Consider the following 12332-nt stretch of genomic DNA (forward strand, 5'->3'; position numbering starts at 1 on the left):
CATCACGCCGTTGTTTGGTGATGCTGTTGGAAAAACAAATGGACTGAAAGTGCACTGCAATTTACAGCCTCCAGTCACAAGATGGCACTGTGGCAAAAAGATGGCCAAGTGCAGCTAGGGAGTTGTTACCCTAGTACGAAAGTAGATACCCTAGTAAAAAAAATAAACTACTTTGAAACCCTAACCCTAGTTAAAAACCCAAGGGTTTCAAAGAAGGGTTTAAAACTAGGGTCAGGGTTTCAAAGTAGGGTTTGAAACTAGGGTTAGGGTTTCAAACTAGGATTTCTGACTCAAGTTAGGGTTTCAAAGTAGGGTTTTAAACTAGGGTTAGGGTTTTAAAGTAGGGTTTTAAACTACGGTTAGGGGTTCCACCTAGGGTTAGGGTTCCAACGAAGGGTTTAAACTAGGGTTATTGCTTCAAAGTAGGGTTTGAAACTAGGGTTAGGGTTTCAAACTAGGATTTCTGACTCAAGTTAGGGTTTCAAAGTAGGGTTTGAGACTAGGGTTAGGGTTTCAAAGTAGCGTTAGGGTTTCAAAGATGTCACGCATGCTCATCTTCGTCGTATCAAAATTACGGTGTGTGTGTGTGTTAGATGAGGGCGAGCCGCAAATGGCTTTCGTAAAGGGATTTGAAAAAAAAATCCTTTGTACTGTGGTGTTTCAATTGCTGCCTTCTGTCGGTTTGAATATTTTCCAGCAGAGGGCACCATTTATTTGTCAGAATTGAACTTGACGTCTCCAATTGTGTATATAGCATTGCGCAGCTCATATTGGAAATAATAGATTTTTTTTTTCTCTTGCCACAACTTGGAGATCGTCCTTCATGTCGCCCATATGAAAACTGAATGTAATCGGATACCCCCTCTAAATACAGTTTGACTTCTTAACCATGAAGGCTTCTCATGGCGGCATTTGCCATTGTCCACGTTTGAAAAGTATGGCCGAGCTGGCTGTAAACAATAACAAAATGTGCACTTTGACAGTAACACAATGTGCACTTTGAATGATTGCTTCATCCAGTCGATCGAAATGCATAGCGCGGCATTCGCTGCGTGCGGCTGCATGTGGGAAAACCGCCACCTCGCAGCGCGGGGAGAAAAATCATCATGATAACAACCCCCCCCAACAACCCAACACACACACCACCCCGGCCGGGGCAGCCGCGGAGAGAATGCATGAAGGCTTTATCAATATCAAGCAATAGTGATGAAAGTGGCGTCGACGGGTCATCAATTCACCGCATGAACGAAATGCGCTGTATGCGCACCGGAACCGCATCAAATCATCACTCGCCTCCAAGAGCGAATTACCCAGAAGCCCCTGCGCTTGCGTCTTGAAGCCACACGGAGGCAGCAGAGCATCAGGCTAAGACCAGCCACACGGCGCACTCACAACATCCTTTTTTTCATCTTGGAGTCCCAATTTATTGGCCATATGTCATTTTCAACAGCACATGTCCTTATTAGGCATGAGACAATCCAGCCCACGATGGATCAGATCCCTACCAAACTTGCTTTGACATTCAAGCATCTGATCCCGAGAATCAATATATATATTTTAAATCAAATTAGACTATTTTGACTTTGTTGCCGTTTTTGAGTCATACTTTTCTACTAAGTTGAATTGGGAATGTCACAATGGAAAAACACACTTTGCTGTATCAAAAAGTTGGTATCAAACCACAGCAAAAATCGCATGTTACTTCCTTTGCAGAGGTGAATACAAAAAAGCCAACATGAAAGGAAAATGTGCAAAACTGAAGTCGGATGTGAAGCCAGGAGTTAGGCAGGAAAAAAAAAACAAAACAGAAGTTGCCAGTGCCGCCACATTCCTGTCCAGCTGTAATAAAGAGCGGCGAGACGCCGCGTTCCCAAACAGTCCAAGCTTGTCCGTGTCGATAGCTGCCATGTTTAACCTCTCCGGGACGAACAAAGTCGGCGCTGGCAGCGGCCGCGCTCCGTTAAAAGACCCCCCCACTCCCAAAAAAAAACAAAAAAAACGAGTGTTTGCGTTCCAAAACTCTGCCGGGGAGACCTGCAGTCATTTTGCAGCTATAATAAAGCCATTTCAGTCGCTCCAATGTGCTCCTGTGATTACGAGAGCCGAGGATTCACCTGAGAGACGATTTTGGCTCCAACAAGGAGAACAAACTTCAGCCGGTTTTAACTACAACAACATTAAAGGTAGACATGTTTTTTGTTTTTTTTTTTAGTTGAAAATTCCTACTTTCATACATAAGCACATTTCAGAGTCTGTACTTTTCTACTGGAAAGTACAAATCTGATGGTAGCTCTTTCACTTTCCTCTGGCGGTAAAATAATCCTCATGCAAGCCAAGCATTGAAGCTTTCGCTGATTTGGTTGCAAAGGGAGAAAAAGTCCCCTGAGCGCAATCCTATTGCAAACCTGCGGAGAATCATTACAAGGGAACCATTGACGACATTATAGTGTTTTTATTCTATAAAATTCACATTATAATAAAAGCTTGAGAAATTGCTGATGAACAAAACATTTAATTGACAGAAAATTGCATTAGCTAGTCAGGAAAATGAATGAAAACAGTCCATCCATTTGAAACATAGTGCATTTAAAACAAAAAACTGCCTAAAGAAAAGGGCCTGCTAGCCTAACGCTAACGCTAATTAGCATCTGTGTTGTGGTGCTGTTTCCTTCAAGCAACAGTCTGAACACAAACGGTGAAGGGTTGGCTTTGATGTGGTGGAAAAACATCGGATTTCATTGGGCGTCCTCCACAAAAAAAAACTAAATAAGTTTGGGGAATTTTTCCAACCGCAGGACTGACACCTGGTAAAAGAAAGGTGACAAAACAAGTGAGGATACCAAGGTCCACGTCAGCAAGAGTGCAGAGAAGAATTAACGTACCACACAAGACAATTTGGAGAATAATCAAGTTTGAGGAAGCAGACATACACAATATTGCCTGTAAAAATTGAGCCCGGCAGCATCGGCGCCGGAATCTAAACACGATTTGATGTCAAAGCTCCAGCTCCAGCTCAAGAACAAAAGGCGGGAGGGTTCGGAATTCCAGGCGCTTTGCGGCGATGAATAAAACATGGCTTCTCCTTGATGTGGCTCCGATTCACCCAGTCACGCGTTCCCTTCTTTGAGCTGGCTCGGTGACACCGCGGCAAGATGAAACCCAGGCTGCGGGGTCTCCGGCGGGAGCCTCTGACTCGGAGGTGGAGTCACTACGCCGGCATAAAGAAATGTCGGCCTTCGAATGCATCGCGGCACGCAAAGCAGGGGCGGATGGATAGTGTGGTGGTTGTGTCCGACTCTTTTTGCATGCTTTGTTGGATCGATTATTGGGGTTCCCGCACAGAACTTACGGGGTGACGGTCAAGAAGTGCAAACGCCACAGGCTCGGGCCACACAACTACTTGGTCAACAAACGGTATAATAAGCTTGTGGATAGGGGACGTTTTTGTTGTTGTTGCACTTTCCTAAAAGAAAAAAATATTGGTGTTGCGGGCAAATTGCTACGGGTGTAACAAAATACGATTTGAATCGGAAAATCTGTTTTGACTTAAAAGATGTGGGTGCATCAAATTGTAACGAACCAAACCGTACCACTTTAAAATAGATTATAAATTGTAACGACCCAAACCGTACCACTTTAAAATAGATTACTTATTATTGTAGAGATGAACACCCCAAATATATATATATATATATATATATATATATATATATATATATATATATATATATATATATATACACACACAACACTCCTGGTCTACTCCACATTCTAGACACACATTTAGCTCATTTCGGAATCCTGCAAAGCAAATACCTTGTAGTAACATTTCGAGTCTATGAAACGGCTGAAAAAAATGAATGAATGAACACTCAATAGATGAATAAAGACAAACGAGGAACTGCTCAGGGTGACAAAGAGGGATGGCCGCCGCACTGGAGGAACAACGTTTGTCCGCCACGGTGAGAAAGGGGAGGACTCGACAATGAGAACGCGAGGGCCGCGAACGCTCCAGGAGATGGATGGAGAACCGTCTGACCCCGCGGTTCTATCGCGGGCCCGCTGACATTTACAAAGCACCGCACTGAGGAGAGAGCGAAGGACATTAGCGGACGATTATTGAGCCAAGAACGCTTTGATGCCATCCATCATACACCAACATGTGGACCCTGCGTGTCATAGCATTTGGTGTCAAACTTTGAACACCAAGTATAAGTTCAAACCTCAGTTTGAAAACAAACAGCTCTAAAAGATTAAACACAATTGTAGGGCAAGTTAAACACCACAGGTGGGCATTTTACTACATTTTGCTGGGCCGTCAGTCGTCAGCGGCCAGGGTACCCGTTGGTCATTTTTCGTGATGAACTGAATTGTAATCGTCGGCCCATCAATCCGTCAGTCAGTCCGTCATTTAAGTCCATCAGAAGTCCGTTAGTCACTCCCAGCAAAAAAAGGTCAGGAAAATATTTGTCTGCCACTTGAAAACTCAATTTCCATCATTTGCCAGTCCTTCTAATTTAAAAGGTGTCCCGTCATTCGTCAGCGACGGAACACCCACGCAATGTACTGCACTGGATAAAAAAATAACTTGTAGCCTGTCTCAGAGGCCTCATCGCCTAATTCTCAATTCTTAGCGAGGGCTCTTGGGGTAACTACTGAAAAGAACATTTCACAGGGCCCTTTAAGCTATTTTGGTCGCAGATCTGACCAGGAATCATTGCGGCGCTGAAAAACAATCACAAGAAAATGTGTGAATATGTTCATTTTCAGTGTGTTGAATTTGATAGCCTCGCCAGCCATACTGGAGTGTTTGCATTCGCTGGATGGCCTTGTTCTGAAAACGGCTTGAAATCATTCCGGCGCTCAATCGCCTACACAGAAAAAGCGCTACAGACACATCAGTCCTGGGTGTAACCCCAGCTCAGGAGAACACTGGAGGCGCAAGCTGGCGCTGCTGCATGCTCAGGCTGGTGCCAGAAAAAAAACAACCCAACAACATCCTGTTATTTCAGAATTGAACCATTCTGTCAAATCAGGTAGGTGGTCGGCGGTATGGGAGGATGTGAGGGGGTGCTGAGCGGGGCCCATTAAGGCCAGCGCGTGGTTGTTATTTCCTCACCTGGTGGAAAGCGACACACAGCGCTCGTCATTATCACCGGCACCAACGGAACACGATGCAACGGTCGCGCTTTAATAGCCTGCACTGGCACGTCTCCAGAAAAATCAATCATTTATATGTGCATACATTTCCCCGACAACCAACGCTGACCATTTAGGACCTCGGAGCCTCGGCGTGAAATACAGAATCGGGATGAGCTGAAAGACGGGGGATCCATTTTCAAGATTAAGCTTCATCTCCTCGGCTATAATGGAGTCCCTCGCGTGACCTTATCACCCTGTCACACACAAGGAAGCTGATGTTTTTGTAAACAACTAATATTGTTAGTCCCCACAGCCTCCTGTCTTTGGCCGCCGCTGCCGCCGCGGCCTAATTAAGGCTGGATTTAGACGCTGGCATTTGGCTTTGCGCGGGGCCGGCCGCGCTTCCTGCTAAATGACCGCCGACGCAGATGCGAGGGGGAGGGGGACTCCCTAATTGTTTGCGCGTCTTAGCTACATCATTTCGGCCGCACCACCCCCCCCCCCCACCCCTCGAGGATGAGCACAAAAACCCGTTGACGTTTACCGATTGCCAAAGGTCTCTGACGGGGTGATTGATTGCGACCCCGATGTGGCGATTGGTCACGCTCAGGATTTGTTGCCACGTCGCCGCCATCTTGACAAGCGAGTCGCCCTCTCGCTGCAAATGCTAGCCGTCGCTCTGAAAAGGGAGACTTGGATCTCTCCGGAATGGAGATGAAAGGAGACACAAACGAGGTGTGTCAGAAACGTTCCAGGACTGAATGAAAAGAGGTGCAGCCCACCACCAGAATCTCTCTGGGGCAAGAAACAAGACAGCCCGGTTATGCCTGGGACCCGACTCCCTTGTCTGACGGAGAAGAGACGCGATGCTTACATTCGGCAGATCGGGATGAAACGAGACACATGCTGGAGGGGAACGCTTTCATCTCTTCTCCCCCCTCCTCGCAAGTCTCGGGCCAGGTACAACACACATGAAGACAATTGGGCTGTTTTCGCCCCGATTTTGCCCATTCCCAACTAAGGACGTCATATGTCCGACTACCTTATGTCTTTTTACATCCTATAAGATGACCCTTACATCCGAGGTAAATGAGTCAGGGCCGGCAATCTTAAAAGTGAAACGTGTTCAATATTTGCCACCACAAATCCTCGTGTGCGGGATAAGACAACTACTGTCCTACCCAGTGTTGTTTTTTGGATGCACTTATGTTCCCCAGATGGTAGCAAGTGTTTTCCCGTCAACATCGGAATCCGCAGTCCTCCTTGGAAACACTCGCCAGCCATCGGCGCATAGCCGCAAGTGCTTGCTGGTCTTGTGATGGCGTGTGATCTTTGCCTCGCGGGACTGGACGGTGTTGACGCGGAATCTTTTTAACCAAATGACCAAAACCTCCCATTGCCTGATTTTTTACCATCTTTATGCGTAGGGTCTGCCACAGATACAAAAATCTTTGAAGATTTGAAAAATGCTTATGTATGCGCCGGGCCGTATAGTGTGCGAGGTCTGTGAGATTTGAAAACCTCGGCGAGACACGAGCCGATAACCGCCCTCTCTCCGTTGCGCTCGTTGACGCGTGACGTGGAGCAAAAGGGCCACAGTGTGCCGCCAAACGCCAAAGCCTTGTTGGGTATTCAAAGAAGCAGGCACTCATGTATTGATCCATGAAGGGACAGAGCCGCACAAGACTATAAATCTCCAGAGAGCTGTTAGGTGGCAATAACACTGACCGAAGGGCTGAATACTTCTCCATACAAAGAGCTTCTCGGCGCTTTGTATCCCCAACCTGAAAGCTGCTTCCCAGTGTGCATACAAAGCCGCCCTCCCTCCGCCTGCCGCTCCCAGCCGCAATAAAAGTTCCTCGCGCACTCCCGCTCGCCTTTCAGAAGCCCAAAAGAAGGATGACCAAGCGGGAGGCGAGAGGGAGGAGGTCATAATATTCCGCGTGATCCTTCGCCGGCTCTTCCTCCCCGGAGGGATCACGGCAAATAAATGATGGCCCGACCCTTTGCAATACAATACTCATGATGGAAGGTCATGTCAAGCGGCCAAGTCGGGCTGGGGCGAGGAGGGAGATTTCGCCGCTCCGTGGATTAGCGCGGCAGAATGGGGCGTCTTATTTTACGAGTGGCCGGGGAAAAAAAAAAAAAAAGAGGGCCCATTTTTTCCACGACAAATTACCCTCGCGGCACGCTTCCCCACCCACGCCGCACGTCCGGCTGAATTTATGGCGTTAAGGTGGCTTCTGACACCCCAAAATTTACCGAGCTGCTCTCTGTGGCGCGGATGAACCCATCAGTGGTTCTCAAACTGAGTTCTACTGGAAAAAAATGGGCCTAAGTGTACTTTGGCGGCGATTCTTTTGTGCACCGTAAAACGGAGCCGGCTCCTAGCGGTACCACAATTTGCAAATCACTGGAACAGATGGAAGAAAATAGAGATAATCACTCAAAAGGGTGCAGAAGCTCGCTTTTGGCTGTTGATTAAAACTTTTCTTTCACTCCACCGTTGCGGTGGGAGTTGCCCCTCAAACTACGCTACCTTCAATCAACGGCACAAAAGCAGTAAAATATATAAAGTAAGACATGGAAATCATTTACGACAGGGGAGGCGCTTGACTTGAGTTCAAGGATTCTCCGCAGACGCCGTGCGAAGGAGCTGCTCCACTTCACCGCCCCCGCCGCCACCCTCATCCGTAATCCTCGCCTTTCTATTACGGCTTGAGCTATTTTTTAAGATGAGATGAAACTTTAATGATCTCTGTCGGGGAAAATGGGTCATTGTGCTGACACAAAGATGAGTATTTCAAAATGGGGAAAGAGGCAAAGAAGAAAACAATCTGACTAATAGAGAGCAGACTTTTGGGATTCAGGAGCACTGCTGCCACTTGTTGCCTGCAAAATTTCAACCATGTGCAGTGAACAAGCACAATTCAAAAGTGTTCCCAAGTGTCTCGTAGCATGTCACAGACAGACATGCTTTTCATTAAAATACAGTCTACTAATACTACTAATGCGCTGATGCGCAGGTGTATATATATATATATATATATATATATATACAGTATACAGTATATATGTCTATATACATATAGATACATATACATACATATATACATATATATACACTCCTAATATATATATGTACCGTGGGTGTATTAATACGTTTCGGTATGACATGTTCAGTTCGGTCCACCTTGCGTACAGTTTCTGATCAGTTTTTATTATTAGCGCGAGCGTACGCACGGGCGCTACTGACTGTTGCTTGCGGGAGACGAGAGTGGCGGCACAAAAGAGAGAGCCAGAAAAGAGCCAGAGCGCGAAGGTCCCCGCGTACACTGCGGTCTCCTGTTTGGGAACATTCTGGCTTTCCTGTTAAAATCGCAGATGGGGAAAGGTACGTGGAGGAGTCGAAAGTTGTGTGCCGACATTGCTACATGAGATGGGCGGCAGGTAGCACGTCTAACATGCACGGCATCATCCCACTGTGAATGTTTCTTAGACGAGGGAGCAAAAACGTCCAACTTAAATGGGGAAATTTATCATATTGTAGCGTCTTCCAGGCCGTCAGACGTAGTTTAATTATCACGTTTTTATTAATCCAAGTACAACTGTTCGCGCTTTCTCCGCTGCTCCACTCGCTTGCCGTACGATGCATTCATGAACCTCGGAAATATCACAACTCAGCAACACACAAATCCGACCACAACACAGATAACTCAATTCGTTACAATATGCTGTTCAACATTCAAAGATTTCAATGCCTAAAAAGTGGATACAATTTCAAAAAGGATTTTTTTCCCATTATAAAAATAGTTTTAATATAGTGAGCAATAATTGTAACTGTTATTGTATGTATTTTTTTTTTCCATCACAAAAAGTGTATATATGTACTGTTATGACAACTTGTCTTTAACTTGAATACTTCGATGTGTCACAGGCTGTTGCTGCTGAGTGTTTCAAGATTTCAGTGTTAATTAACTAAATTAAGAGATCTTTATCGTGAGTGTATTTTTTATTCTGGTGTAATTTCTTAGAATATCACTCGAATGATACGCTTTTATTTATTTTTTCGAAAAAAGTACAGTTTACTTGACATCTTTTCAAAATGAAAATATTTTTTAAAAAATCTGTTTTTTCATACAAAGTTTCCAAAAAACCGAACCGAAACGTGATTAAGCGTACCGTTACAACCCTAATATATATATATATAGCCATGCCTCAAACACATTTCAGAATCATCGTATAATTATGCAAATGAACTTGTAGTAGTTTCATATATATACACATATACTGTATATGTATACATACACGTATACATACATATACTGTATATACATGCCCAAACACTGAATGGCAGACTGACTCCAGCTCCTAAATCACTCATTAGGACACACCCCGTAAAGATACAAAAATCCTTCTGTATGTAAAACTGGTGGATTTCTTAACATTTACTTTCTTTTCATGTGTGTTTTTTTTTGTTTTGTTTACACAACACAATGCTATTTTTATTTTGTACGAGCTTAGTCTCGGAGCAAACTAAACTTGTGAGTCTGTCCATCATTACATGTATCGTTTGGCCCAAACTTGAGCATTGAACGCCCCCTGCAAACTCGCCGTTATTTAGGAGGCGGGAAGTGTCGGCTTCCTGACAGGCGAGGAGTTCTAGGAAGTTATTTCTCCGTGCGGCCACTGATACATATAATTAAGACGGAGAAGGCGTGAGGTGGAATGGTGGGGGTGGGTGATGACATGCCACTGTTTGCTGATCAGCCGCCTGTCAACGGAACAGCGAGCAAACAGGGCCGTGACGCACAAACGGCAAAAGGACAAGACAGACGGAAGGGCAAATGAAGAAATGGCATACATTTGGGTCAAGAATAACCCAATTATCTGTCAAACACTCACCAACCGCTTTTTGGGTCAATTTGACCCAACACTATACAAAACAACACAATTCGACTTTATTTATATAGCACATTTCACAACAGCTTTAACAAAGCACTTTACATAACATAAAGTAGCAATAATACAGCAACCAAGACAGTGAAAGCAGTAAATTAAAACACAAATGAATGATACGAACACATATACAATAGACACCAGAAAACAGCAGAACAGTGTCAATCCCATGTTGGGTCAAAAGCCAAAGAATAAAAATGGCCTTTTAAAAGAGCACAGAGAGGGAGTGGCTAACATTTCATGGAAGGTCATTCCAGAGCGAAGGACCGGCAACAGAAAAGGCTCCATCGCCTCGGAGGCTCCGCAGTGGTTGAGCCCATTTCCAAAAATGTCCTTTTCAATGGATTGTAATTGGGCAAGTCACCACAATAGAGCCAAAAGGTACAAAACAAATAACCCGATGTGGGTCAAAAAGGGACTGACAACTTTTTGGGTTAATCATTCGTCCCCAAAAGTTGGGTCAAACGAATAACCCACAAAACAACCCCGATTTGTTCGGTTGTTTTGTATAAAACACAACCTTGTTCTTTGGGTTGTTTGATGGGTTGTTCATTTTAGCCCAACTTTTTGTCTCACTTGAATAACGCACACAGTCAGGTCCGTCCCTCTTTGACTCATATTGGCTTATTTCCTTTACCCGACTGACTTTTTCGAGTGCAACACGCGTAGCATTGATATACTTCAACGCTGAAGGTGAAAATCTTTGCAAGTTTCATTACATTTGTTGTAACACCACCAAAGAAAGCAATTTTAGAGCCCAGAGGTTAACCGATGCCATGGTGATAATACAAAAAGGGGTCCTTTGCTGCCAGTTGTTGCCCTGGTTACCTGCAGTTTAACACACCTTTGCTGGAGACACTTAATAAGCAGGCGACGCATTTGAAATCATCAGGGGAGGTGACGCTTCGAGTAGGTGCAAACTCGAAAAGCAAGTGTAATGGGGGGCTTGCGGGGGAGCACTTAGGCGCACTTGTGCATCACCGTATCGCGGCAAAAATGTAAACAGGAAGGCTGCAGGGACATTTTCCACTAGGGCGGTATAATTACTCCCCATTTGACGCTCAAAGCGGATGTTGAGGAACCGCCGTTTTTGTGTCAACTGGCCTCGTCTACATTTTCACTGAGCAAGGGACCAAAATCCAAATCCAGTTGTGGCTGCAACGTAGACAAAACATGCCCGCAAAATGTGGCCAGGGAATATCAAGCGCGTTTGGAGTTTTTTTTTTTCTTCTCAACAGGAGCAACATCATCAGCCCCTTTCGAATAATGGCCTAAGTCATATTGTGACAATTCATTTGTTTTCTTTGAAACATCCCCTCAGGATGCTGGCCAGGGTGACGATATGGAAGTTAGTAAAAGAAGAAAATGACTTTGTGTCCAAAGAAATGTCTTTTTTTATTTTGGCCGAAATACACGAAACGGCGTTGGCTGGAAGCCGCGATCCAAGCCATTAGCGTTCCTTTCTCCCATCCGCCGAGCACTTCAGGTTTGTATGAAGTGGTTGAGCCGCCTGATTACCACTTAATAACTTGCAAGGTGTCATAATTAATTTTCCATTAATCAACAGCACCGTGCCCCGAACACATTTCAGAATCATCGTATAATTATGCAAATGAACGTGTAGTAGTTTCAGAATAAATTAGGCCATTAAGTGCAACTTTACACTTGCATCTTAATACCACCAAACAAAAAGGTCAGAAAAGTATAGAAATGCATATATATATATAATTTTTTTTTTGGGGGGGGGGCCAAATCTCTTGTTAAGCACAGAAAAACTCCCCTGTTTGCTGCTGTAGTACTCAGGCCCAAACAACCAACGTATAGTGACTCTCTGTTCAAAGCGCCGGAACATGACGCAGTTTGATAGTGTCATCAAATTCTGTCATTCTTTCACGTGCCACTAGAGGGAGCCCGCCTGGCCCACTTTGAGAACGACCGCATCGGAGACGCTGCGTCTCTGTCGGAATATGTTGATGAGCGTTACCATCGGACTGCTCTTGTTTTTCCTATTGCGGCAAATGACTTCTTTTGTCTACAAGGCAATTTATTTAGGCGATAAAAGATACGCGCCGCCTTCGGAGCCGTTTGCTTTTGTTTCGATTCGCTCTCTTCCTTGCATGCGCCTTGTAAATTAAAGTAAACTCGCAGTCAGCCTGACCTCGATTAGTTCCAATCTCCGGCTGATGAAAAGTGCGCGGAAGGCAAATGAGAAAAGTTGATGTTTTGCGATT

At 44.9% G+C, this 12332-nt stretch overlaps 1 long non-coding RNA gene across 2 annotated transcripts in view; it reads right to left on the bottom strand.

The window, feature by feature from the left end:
• Positions 1-12332, bottom strand: part of LOC147150765 (uncharacterized) — a 495403-nt gene that overhangs the window by 25925 nt on the left and 457146 nt on the right. Inside the window, exon 4 of one of the 2 annotated variants that reach the window (XR_015085810.1) lies at positions 2620-2804. The exons of the other annotated variant lie outside the window; for it this stretch is intronic. This is a non-coding gene — a long non-coding RNA (uncharacterized LOC147150765). Of the gene's footprint in view, positions 1-2619; positions 2805-12332 lie in introns of those variants that run through there. 2 annotated transcript variants of the gene reach the window in all.

The sequence above is a fragment of the Filicampus tigris genome, chromosome 2, assembly GCF_054856515.1.
Source record: "Filicampus tigris isolate MCC_2025a chromosome 2, RoL_Ftig_1.0, whole genome shotgun sequence".
Lineage (NCBI taxonomy): Eukaryota > Metazoa > Chordata > Actinopteri > Syngnathiformes > Syngnathidae > Filicampus > Filicampus tigris.